The sequence below is a fragment of the Lissotriton vulgaris genome, chromosome 11 (assembly GCF_964263255.1).
Source record: "Lissotriton vulgaris chromosome 11, aLisVul1.2, whole genome shotgun sequence".
NCBI classification, from domain to species: domain Eukaryota; kingdom Metazoa; phylum Chordata; class Amphibia; order Caudata; family Salamandridae; genus Lissotriton; species Lissotriton vulgaris.
Genome location: NC_141699.1, coordinates 743,069,129 through 743,081,922, shown reverse-complemented (window position 1 = coordinate 743,081,922; position 12,794 = coordinate 743,069,129).

Genomic DNA, 12,794 nt, shown 5'->3' with positions numbered 1-12,794 from the left:
ATGCATGAAGCTTCTAAGTAGAAATCGATCATCTAGGATCCAATAAAATTGCAGTGTTTCTGGTAGTGTACCGTACTACCTGATGTACAATATAATTTATTTGTCGCCAATATGGCTCCACTGTAATTATTCCTCATCAATGCCTTTTGGGTATGGAAACCAAATACATGTTGCTGCTATGCTTCCATTGTGTCTGAGATTCTCAGTGATAAACTGGGACCATGTACCTTTTTCAAGGTGGATATTTTTTCAAGTCACATAGCCAACTGAGCCCTCACACACAATTTACAGTTACACTGTTTCGACATACACCTTCCATAGAGGTTGCACTGCTAGAGTTCTCTAGGCTAGAGAAATTCAGAGCATAACAAATGTTAACTTATTGTATCTGTGCCCTTGCTTTTCCCAGCTTGCAAACTATGTTAAACCACATTAAAATGACACGTTTTAATTGAAAAAATCATGAAAATTTAATATTGTTCTGATGATAGATGTGTGAATAAAATGGTATTTTAAAATAATATGCTGCAACTCCTTCTGCATCATGGAAAGGATGCAGGCTAGCTTGGCTCAACAGTAAGATATGTTCTTTGTAGGTTTACAGGACTATTTAAATCTAGATGTCTTGATGGGTTATTGTGGAGGGGATGGGTTTAAACAAAGCTCTTATAGACCGGTTGTGCTGCCTGCACTGGAACACAGTGGCCCAAAAGGGCCTAACAGCAAACTCACACTCAAAATCAGATGTACCCTGTGAGTCAGCCAAGGGAGAGTGTTGGCCTCTCTTGCTTTTCTTAAAGCATATAAATGGCCTGGAATCCCATCTATGTTCAGTATGGAAAAACATGCCACAGATGAGGAAATTGGCCGGTTCTAGTCTTGCAATATGCAGGCAAGGCTGTTCTAATATATAGAACTTCAAATGGGCTCCAAATATTGCTAGATACTTTCAACAACTTTATTAATGAAGTGAGTTTAAACACCATCCAAACCAAATCACTTGTCATGAAACTTGAGCCTAAAACACTATAACAGAGGGGCTGAGATAGTCGAAGTGCAACATTTTACATATCTGAGCATCCCCTTTGCTGCTAGCATGACCTGGGATTACTTACTTAAATGTAGGGTGCATCAACTTCAAAGATCGATTGAGTCGTTTACCAACTTTGCAACAAAAAACAAGTCCCAAGGTGCAAAGAAAGCTTGCACTGGCTAAGTCACTCGGGCATGGGGCTCACTTAAAAACCCCAAGGCTTAGAAAGATGTGGTTAGAAACTAACGTTTGAAAAACCTTACAAAGTCATTTGAAAACTGGAAGGTTACAAAGATGTTATAGTTGGGAATAGATTTTGAAATGCCTTAAAAATTCATTAAGAAAAACTAAAGGTTGCAGGGACGATATAGTTAGGCATTTGTTACTGAAACCCGGGTGGATGAATCCTCCAGAGCTAGGCTTAGCAATACCTGCAGGCTACTTGACTCTTATAGCAGATTGGGCAGATAAGTGGGCTGGGGGGGGCTAGCAATTATCTTCAAAGATGATTTGCTAGTTTTAGGGTCCACAGCAGGATGCTCCTCAGATTGTGAAGTACTATCCTTTCGGATCCTGCTAAGTAAAAGTATGTTTAAGGGACTTCTCCTATACAGACTGCCAAGGTCAAGAACCACCTTTCTGAATGCCATTAGCCCTTTTGTAGAATCTAGTATTGATGATGCAGACTTCACAGTGTTAGTTGATTTCAATTACCATCTTGAAAAACAGGAGGGCCACAACACATCCTCATTAGTCGACGCCATGACTAGCTTCTTCCTGAGACAGATAGCTGAGCATGCTACTCATGACGCAGGGCATACCTTAGATGGCATCAGTGATGTCATCAGTGATGTCACTGACCATGTCATGAATGATGTAATATGTGATGTCATCAGCAGTGCATTGCGGGGGTACGGGTTATAGTTAGCTGAACTAACTATAACAGGGGAATTTCTATGGTTTTGCACGAGTGAAATGTCCAACTAACTATAACATGTCTGAAACCTATGGTTTTTTCAGTGACTTTCTAAGGTTTTTTAAATGCTTATTTCTAACTATAACATGCCTCAAACCTATGTTTTTTTCAGTGAATTTCAATGGTTTTTTAAATGCTAATTCCTAACTATAACGTGCCTGAAACCTATGTTTTTTTCAGTGAATTTCAAAGGTTTTTTAAATTCTAATTTCTATCTATAACGAGTCTGAAACCTATGTTTTTTTCAGTGAATTTCAATAGTTTTTTAAATGCTAATTTCTAACTATAACGTGCCTGAAACCTATGTTTTTTTCAGTGAATTTCAAAGGTTTTTTACATGCTAATTTCTATCTATAACGTGCCTGAAACCTATGTTTTTTTCAGTGAATTTCATTTTTTTTAATGCTAACTTCTAATTATAATGTTCATTTAACTTATAGCTTTTTCCGACACCTAAGAAGGACACAACACCCAGTGCCAAAATCCCTCAGGACCCCCCCCCTATACCACCCCTCTCCCTACTACCACCAAGGCAGTGCAGAACAGGACAGCGAACCCTCCAAAAGCAGCATGGTCCCTCAGCCATATAATAGCTCAATGTTGGGAAATGTGGCAATAGTTTTTTCAGTATTTTTTTTTTAAATACTAATTTCTAACTTTAATGTTCCTGAGACCTATTTTTGGGGAATTTCAAAGGGTATTTAAATACTCATTTATAATTATAAAATTTAAAAAACCTACTACCCCCAGGACCCCTCTACAACCAAGGCAGCGCAGAACAAGACAGCAAACTTTCCGAAAACAGCATTTCCCCTCATCCACACATACATGAATGATGTAATATGTGATGTCATCAGCAGTGCATTGCGGGGGTACGGGTTATAGTTAGCTGAACTAACTATAACAGGGGAATTTCTATGGTTTTGCACGAGTGAAATGTCCAACTAACTATAACATGTCTGAAACCTATGGTTTTTTCAGTGACTTTCTAAGGTTTTTTAAATGCTTATTTCTAACTATAACATGCCTCAAACCTATGTTTTTTTCAGTGAATTTCAATGGTTTTTTAAATGCTAATTTCTAACTATAACGTGCCTGAAACCTATGTTTTTTTCAGTGAATTTCAAAGGTTTTTTAAATTCTAATTTCTATCTATAACGTGTCTGAAACCTATGTTTTTTTCAGTGAATTTCAATAGTTTTTTAAATGCTAATTTTTAACTATAACGTGCCTGAAACCTATGTTTTTTTCAGTGAATTTCAAAGGTTTTTTACATGCTAATTTCTATCTATAACGTGCCTGAAACCTATGTTTTTTTCAGTGAATTTCATTTTTTTTAATGCTAACTTCTAATTATAATGTTCATTTAACTTATAGCTTTTTTCGACACCTAAGAAGGACACAACACCCAGTGCCAAAATCCCTCAGGACCCCCCCCCCCTATACCACCCCTCTCCCTACTACCACCAAGGCAGTGCCGAACAGGACAGCGAACCCTCCAAAAGCAGCATGGTCCCTCAGCCATATAATAGCTCAATGTTGGGAAATGTGGCAATAGTTTATTCAGTATTTTTTTTTTAAATACTAATTTCTAACTTTAATGTTCCTGAGACCTATTTTTGGGGAATTTCAAAGGGTATTTAAATACTCATTTATAATTATAAAACTTAAAAAACCTACTACCCCCAGGACCCCTCTACAACCAAGGCAGCGCAGAACAAGACAGCAAACTTTCCGAAAACAGCATTGCCCCTCATCCACACATAGCTCAATATTGGGACAGGTGTGAACAAACTATATGTTGGGAAGCAATTCACCCATTAATAACATTGCACACAATGCAAAGTGTAGCGGTGATGTGCTGGGCGCATCTCAGTATGCACAACACACACCTCTCCATGAGCACAAATACAACTGGTGCTTGTAGTGTTGTGGACAGTGGACCCAACCATGTTACGTCAAACACTAGGGAAGATCTTAGTCGTGTTGCTGTGTCATCCCCCCCTGTAAGCATAAGCGTAACCGGAGTGAGCTGGTCCGACGTATGCCACTTCAGCGTAGAGTGTGAATAAATAGGCCGAAGCTCAGGGCGTGGTTCACTGTGGGATGGCCAAAGAGTCTGCCAGGGCGGCGCCCCTCACCCTGCCACGAGGCCGTCGTCGTGACCGCCAGCCTCCTCAGCCGATAGCTGGCTTCCACCACACAGGTCCCCAGTGGCACAGCACTGCTGACTTATATCTGTACAAACTACTGCCTTCAATATACACTGCGGACAGCAAGGCTCACAATTCAGATCGAGTCGCGATTGCAGATGACGCAGTCCAGTAGGCAACAGACATTGCTCAAGTCAACAACACATGGCTGTGGGCCCTTCCTCACCGCTGCTTCCGGCCACACTGTGGTGAGTAGGGCTCACAATTCAGATCTAGTCGCAATTGCAGATGATGCAGTCCATTAGGCAACAGACAATGTTATCAGTACGGCCTGCCCGGATTACGCATCATCGGCACAGTAGATCCCACACGTGCAACTGTATCCTGAGTCCTGAATGGCAGTGACCCCAAGTCTGTGGCACTGACCACAGCACCAGACCCCCTTCGATCAGTGAGGCATATTATCACTCAAAAATTGAATAGAGGCAGAATTCAATAGACAAAAGACATTGTTCTGAGTGCGCCTCACCTGGACCATGCATCATCGCAGGGTACATACACGCTGAGAGCCAAAGGTACTACTAACTCACTGCACAATAAGTCATCGCCACATGGCCGTATTGAAGCAGAATTCAATAGACAAAACATAGCTCCGAGTGTGGCCCCTCCGGACCACGTATCATAGTAGGATACGTACATGCTCAGTGCCAAAGGGACTTCTAACTAACTGCACCATAAGTCATCGCCACATGGCTGTATTGAAGCAGAATTCAACAGACAAAAGACATTGCTCCGAGTGCGACCCCCCTGCACAACGCATCATCGCAGAGTACGTACATGCCGAGCTCCAAAGGTACTACTAACTCAGTGCACCATAAGTCATCGCCATGTGGCCTTATTAACACAGAATTCAATAGACAAAAGACTTTGCTCTTAGTGCGGCCCCCCTGGACCACGCATCATCACAGGGTACGTACATGCTGAGCACCAAATGTACTACTAACTCAATGCACCATAAGTCATCGTAAAGGAAGAGTGAACAGTAATATGTCAGCAGTGAGGCATACTATCACTCGAAAATCTCCCCAAAATACTTATAATATAAAAAGAAAAGAACAATCAAAGTACATTAATGATTACAATGCGGTAATTTACAAGATGTGGAATGCAAATATGAACATACAATATGTTGCAGATATCTGAATTGCTGTTTCTCGCTATGTCACGTCATATATTACTAAGTCTGAGAAGACAGAATTGAAAGAAATGTGGGAAAAAAAATCACAGGAGAGCACACTTTGTAGTACACATTGTTGTTCAAGTTACACGGGCGCCTGAGCACGCAAGGAACTTGAACAACAACGAGAGCGTGTGTGTTTAGACGTGTGTGTGAGCGGATGAATGCGGTGAGCGTGAATGTGTGTTTGTGTTCAAATGGTTGCACGTGTGTGCGGATGCATGTTGTGAAGGCGTGTATATGTTTGAATGTGTCGCGAGTGTGAATACGGGTTGGTTGAAGGTCGCGTGTAATTGTATGGGTTTGAAAGGACCATGCTAGATACAAAATAGGAAATTTTACTGTTATTGGTATTCCGAGTTTGCAACTGGATCCCGTAGGATCAAAATAAAGTATGGCTTCACTTACCTGCTGTTTCCTGGATTTCCTTTACAATTCTTTAGCATAATTATGCACTTTACAAACACTTTGCAAAAAATTGTACAGCTTCAGCCTAAAGATACTTTCACATGAAGAAATTAGATCCTACGAATGTTCGCGTCGATAGACATCTGCAAGTTTATATTCAAAGTCAAGAGGAATCATCTGGATAAGTCTAGGTCTTGCTGCAGCACGAAATGGAGTTTGAATATAAATGATAAATAACAACTTTGTGATAATATAGAGTTACGTTTTTTTGGTAGTCAAGAGAAGTGTACAGAAAATAACAGTTTGATTAGTGTAGGTGTTGAAGAAGAGATGGAAGATAATAGTGATGTAAAGTTTCAAAATGAAATAGCAAAATTTAAAGTAGTTTCTCATGAAAATCCCAACTAAGTATAATATCCCTCAAATCTACACAATATCCTTTAAGTCTCCTTACTTCAAGAACTTTTTTTATATCACGTGGTGCCACTGAACCTGAACTACGGAAGCAGGTGGGGCCACCAACCAACGCATGTCCCTGTGGGCCCTTGCTCACCGCTACCTCTGGTCTACACTACGGTCAGCAGGTATCACAATTCAGATACAGTCCCGATTGGAGATGATGCAGTCCAGTAGGCAAGAGACATTGCTCCCAGTGCGGCCCGTCCACACCAAGCATCATCACATGCTCATACAGCCACAATGCTTCTGGTGCCACTAACTGTGCACCTCAACTCAACGCCACGTGGCTATGGGCCCTTGCTGACCTCTACCTCTGCCCTACACTGTGGTCCTCAGGGCTCACAATTCAAATTAAGTCTTGATTCTTTAATTACAGAGTCAAGTACGCAAGTAACTATCACAGGCCTGTCGGCTCGGCGTCACAGTGGGAGCTATGGGCCGTCGGCTCGCAAACGCACACCAGCAAGCTGGCTTGCAGAGGGAGAACTCGGGTCTAACTCGCAAAGGAACACCAATGGGCCAACGGCCCTGCTGGCAGAGACACACCTATCACCTAATGAACTGACGAACAGTACAGTAGTGTTGGTGTACTGTAGAGGGTTTGTGCTGGGTGTTGTGTATTAGCGTTTAAGGTACTGCAGTGGTGTTTGGGTAGTGTAAGAATCATGCTAGAGGTAGTGTTTCAGAGTTTACAACAATGCACTAATGTTTGGGTAGTGTAAAGGGTCATGCTGGGAGTACTGTTTTAGGGTTCAGGGTAGTGCAGTGGTGTTTGTGTAGTGTAGGGGGTCATGCTGGGAGTGGTGTTTAAGGGTTTACGGCAGTACAATGGTATTTGGGTAGTGTACAGGGTCATGCTGGGAGTAGTGTTTTAGGGTTTACGGCAGTGCAGTGGTGTTTGAGTAGTGTAGGGGTCATGCTGAGACTAGTGTTTTAAGATTTAGGGTACTGCAGTTGTGTTTGGGTAGTGTAGGGGTCCTGCTAGAGGTATTGTTTTAGGGTTTACGACAATGCAATGGTGTTTGGGTAGTCTTTGGGTAGTGTAGGGGATCGTACCGACAGACTGACTCACAGAGCTCCGAGCGGATGTAAGGGCTTCTAACGGAAAACCTTTGACCTGGTTATATGAGGAGAGGCTGCATGAAAGGCATATCTCACACAGACACCGATACCAGTGTTGTCTCGCACAGGTAAAACTGCGGACCCAATGGCTTCCACATGGAGACATGCGAGCTGATGGAGAAAATCACAAAATGACTGTTGGATTCCACTAGCCCAAACACTGCAGGAACGTAGTATGGCCCAATCCACTACCGTGACTCAAATGTCACTCATGAAGTATATAACCATGAGATAACACCAGAGCCTAGGACAGGGGATGGGAAAACAAAACAAGGGAAGGAGACGTCAGAAGGCTTCACCCCAACCTGGACTGCAGACCAACACTCGCCACCACCTCCACGCTTCTGTACCTAAAGAGTAATACACACAATTACTTTACAATTCCCGCTACTTACTTAACAGCCTCCCTCCTTCTCTATAACCACACACTGCCATATACATGACCCGACCTCCTTACTTGTTTGCAATACAGGATTGGCTTCGGGGAGGTCCTGGTATCATGGAGAACAAAGCGTCTGCTAATGTGCTTCTTAGTCCAGGGGAGTTTCCAGAAAACGCTCCCTACCCAGGGACTTACAAAACAGAAACAAACTTCTCGGGGGAAAAAGCCTTACTAAAGGCATAAAAAAACCCTAGGGACAATGTTTTTGTGGAATATACGGGCCAGGGACGAAGTTGACACAAACAGAACCAAAACACTGCTTCCGGCGCCAAAGGCGCTCGTCTGTATCGTCTGTGTCTTCGGCGTCTTCAGCGTGTCTGAAACAGTCCAAACTTCCCACAATGACGAGGACTAGCTGACTACACACGGAAGTCAAGTGCGCAGCTCGGTCTCCTGGCGGCGTCTTCCGTGGCAATCCTGCTGTGTCTCCAGAGACGTCCAAAGGCAACACGCTTCTTCCTTCGGTAAGCGTCCGAGGGGGCTGGAGCCCCAGCAGTCCCTCGACGATAAACAAAAATACAACAACTCAGGTTCCAAGGACAAGGTCCAATGCAAGGAAGGGAGATGCAAAAATAAATACGAAGAGGGCAGGGATTGGATATGGGCACCAGGGACTAGAAACCAAACAAAAAGGGAAGGAAGGGAAGGAAACTAGCAAGGGAACACGAGCCCCTGAACCCTACCAAACGGAATTCGAATACAACAGCCCAGCACCTGGAACCCAAAACTACAAGATACCAAGCACTGGTTCATGGATTAGGACGGTCCTAAAGCTCAGCAAGGCAGGTCATGTGATGGCAAAGCATGGCCATAGAAAGCGGACCGGACCTACTTTTCTAACAATGACTGCCAACACTTCCTAGTTTCAACCATTCATAGCCAATAGGCTGCAAGCTGGTGCTCGTAACCCCTCAGCCGATCCCTTATCTGAATTCTCAAATATTGCTATCTGTAAAATGTTCATATTTCTCAAAAAATACTTCACGGATTTACACAATCTAAACAAAAGTGTGCTTTCTGGACCATCACCTTTCTCCCTGCCAAATTTGGCATAATTCTGTTCAGCAGTCTCACCTGTAGTCTTCTGTAAAGTTTTGTATGGAAATTGCATGGAGAAAACACAATTTAGGACACTCTTTTTTTCAGCCCCTCCTACACCATTCACCCCCAAACTTTCAATATTGGAGCTAAACAAAAAATAGAAACTTTTTGGATAATTTCATGAAGATTCGTCAAACGACACTAAAGTTTCAAGCACATAAAAGACTCTAGGAGGGGGCAGCGCAACCCCCCTCCCAACATGAGTGAAGCCCTGGGGCTGCGCGGACCCCATCGGACTCCCGCAACACCAGCGAGTCCCTGCTATTATTTTTTAAGAAATCCCCCAAAACCTAGCCCACCCAAGGGCCTCATTAAAATAAAACGCCAGAACCCGCGACCCCAGTGCAAATGTTTGCCGATTATTTATTTATTATTTTAATAATTCTTTTGGGCCCTTGGGGTTCTTCTGGGACCCCCTGAGCAGACCTAGTGGGTCAGGGTTTTTGTACCCTGCCTCCTTCTCTTGTTTTATACCTTTGTTTCTCTGTTTTCGAAAGACTCGCTTCTACCAAGCCACAAGATGGCTGCCAACACTTTCTGGTTTGGAGTGCTAGCAGCCAATCACAGTGAAGCTCGTGCATGTGACTTAGGCTCCGCCCAGATATCAAAACTTTCATTTTTCGAATTTCTCAGCAACTACAGAATGAAAAGGCTGCTATCTGACTCAAGCACTACCTTTCTGCCAAATTTGGAGTAATTCTGTTCAGTAGTTTTGGCTGTAGCCTTGCACAAAGTTTCCTATGGGAAAATTATTTTTTCACTCTTATTGTTTGAATTTCTCAAAAACTACTGAATGGATTTACACCATTTAAAAAAAAGATCACTTTCTAATCCAAGCTGTACCTTTCTGTCAAATTTGGGGCAATTCAGTTCAGCAGTACGAGCTGTAGCTCGTCGCAAACTTTCCTATGGAAATTAACATTTAGAAAATGACTTTTGGGACCCCCCTTTTTTCTCAGCCCCCGCTTGACGAATCACCCTCAAACTTTCAGGATAGAAGCTGACCTGGATAGACAATTTTCTTTAGAGAATTTCAGGAAGATTCGTCAAACGACGCCAAAATTATTAGCAAATCAAAAAATGTTTTTCCTATGGAAACTAGGTTCTAACTATAACTACCTACTGGCGACCGCCAGTAGGTAAAATGTCAGCTTCACTCTTCCAAACACAAGAAGATAGTGGCACTCCTTAATCCAATTGAAGGTTTTTATTGATATAAAGAACTACGCATTTCAGCTACATCCATAGCTTTTTTTCGAGTTCAAATTGACCCACCACAAACAGGAAACGTAAAGGATGCACTTTAGGCAGACATGAAAAATATACTTCCTACACCGTAATCAGTCATATATACACCAAGAAGACATTATGCAAATATTTGGTAGGTCTGATCATTATTGGACCTGGGCCTAAGATGTTAAAGGATTTTCTTTGTTTATGTCCAACTTGGTACTACCCATGTACCTGAGGCCACAAGGGTGCTCGCGTTCGTAGACAACATGATCTGCAGTACAAGTGATGAATTTCTTGATTTTATTCTTTCTGACCGCCGGGAGTACATACTGATCCTTATGTTTACTTGTTTTTTCTAGCCTTGCAATCACTGCATTTGTTAAAGCCTACTAAGGCTGGCCAGTTGGATCTAGTGGGTTGAGTATAGATTACTACAAAGTTGTTCCTGATTACTTGTTTTATTTTGTATGTGATAGTAGGACATTCTGCTATTTTCTCCCCTATTACTGGTTCTGCATTCAGCAGATTCTAGTGTTTAGTCATCTCATCTCTGATCTTCCCTGATTTACAGTTGAAGGTCTTAATACATCTGGGGGTTGTTTCCTTCATACTGTTCTTATTAGTCTGCATCTGTTTGTTCCACAAGAGAACCTCTTTCTGTTTTAATCCCTGTACTCATGTATGTACCTGTTGCAGAACTCTACTAGAATATCCTCGTTCTCTAAATCTGTCAAGTATACAATTTTGTTCCTTTATGAAGTCTTGTTCCTGAATATAATTTCGAGGGGCCCTCAATGGCTCCCCATAGAAAATACTCCACTTTAGGGTGTTAGGGTGGTGACTGCGTGCATGCAACAGTTGGTTCCCTATGTTGGGTAATGCTCAGCTTATTGTCTTTCATATGAAGAGCAATGTCCAGATACTCCACATATTTATCACTGATGTTATAGGTGAAGTTCAGGTTCAATTTGTTCTTGCCCAATTTAATAATGTATTCTACAGCTAAAGAAGTATCTCCATCCCATGTATAAGGAATAAATCATCAATGTAACGAATCCATAATGGTATGTGTTAGGTACACTTGTCATTCCCCTCCACCCAGACTACCTGCTCCTCCCACCACCCAAGGAATATATTTGTTAAGAAGGAGGGAAGCAGGTGCCCATCGCTATCACCGTTCATTGTCGTTACAATGTGGTCTCAAACAAAAATATGTTGTTAGCTAGACAATAATCTTCATATGTTGCAACATACTGGTATGATTATACAGAGCCATAGGTCTACTTTTGAAGTAATACATGCAAGCATCTACTTCTAGACTCTGTTTTATACTTGTGTATAATGCACACACATCTATGATAATCATGCTATAAGTATTTTACCAAGTGAGATCATAAATTCTTTTAAGAAAGTCAGTACTGTCTTGACAGTCTGATCTAAGATTTTGCACATATGTTGCCTGGTATTTGTTCGGAAATATTGCAGTGTTCTCTAACAAGCCACCATTAGATGAGACTATTGGACTCCCTGGTGGCCATACGGCATCTTTATGACCCTTAGGCAAAAATGATATGCAGGGTGTCTTGGGATGTTCTTCTCTAAAGAATCCAAACTCATCCAGGTCCAAAAAATCTTCTTAGAGCCATTTTTGTAGCATATTATGGTATGCATATATAGATTGTCGGTAATCCACACATGATATAACCTCATACAATTACACATCTCCTAGAAGGCAGTGGGCTTCCATTCTGTAATCTTCCATATTAAGTACTACAATATGTCTGCCGTTATCAGAGAGCTTAATTGAAATGGATGGCTCCATAGCTAAATCCTGTAGAGCTTTTCTTTGTTCTTGTGTGATGATGCGCCATGAGTATCGTTCATTGCATTTACTTAATTCCATCAGTTCATGTTGTATGACACTATAAAAAGACTCTATGTTATCATATGGAATGTTGGGAGTATATGTAGACTTGGGTTTTTTGTGCTCGTTTGATCCACTGTGAATCCAAAATTCCTCAATGTTTCACTCACATTCTCCTTTCCCTCGATCTCTTCATTGAGTTCTAGTTTGTGAATATAGAGAATAGAATCAATATCTTGTAGTTGCCAATCTTTGTTTGCAGAGTTAGATGTAATATCCAATTTCTTTCTCATTTTCATTGCATTCATGTTAAAAAGTTTTTCCAATTTTATCTTCCTAATGAAGAGAAATAAATCAATGCGGGAATCTGTGTGGTTGAAATTGTTGCTAAGGCAAAGGGATTTTTTTGTAATATTCACTGAAAAAAATAAAGTTTGAAGTAATATTTTAGTTAGGCAAAATGTTCAATAACAATGCAAGGTTTTAAAATATAAAATTCTCATCTTACATTTATAGTTATCTCAAGGAACTATAACTTGTGCCCTAAGGTAACTTAGACTTGCGCCTCCAGCACAGACAGTTTTCTCTATAATTTAATTTTAAATGTTGCAGTGATATTATCAATGATGTCGTAGAAGATGTCATGAAGTATGTATTATTTGGGCTCATTAGTAGTGCATGGTGTGGGCACGAGTTATAGTTACCTTAGGACACAACTTATAATTACTTAAGATAGCTATAACTTTAACTGGTGAATTTCTGTGAT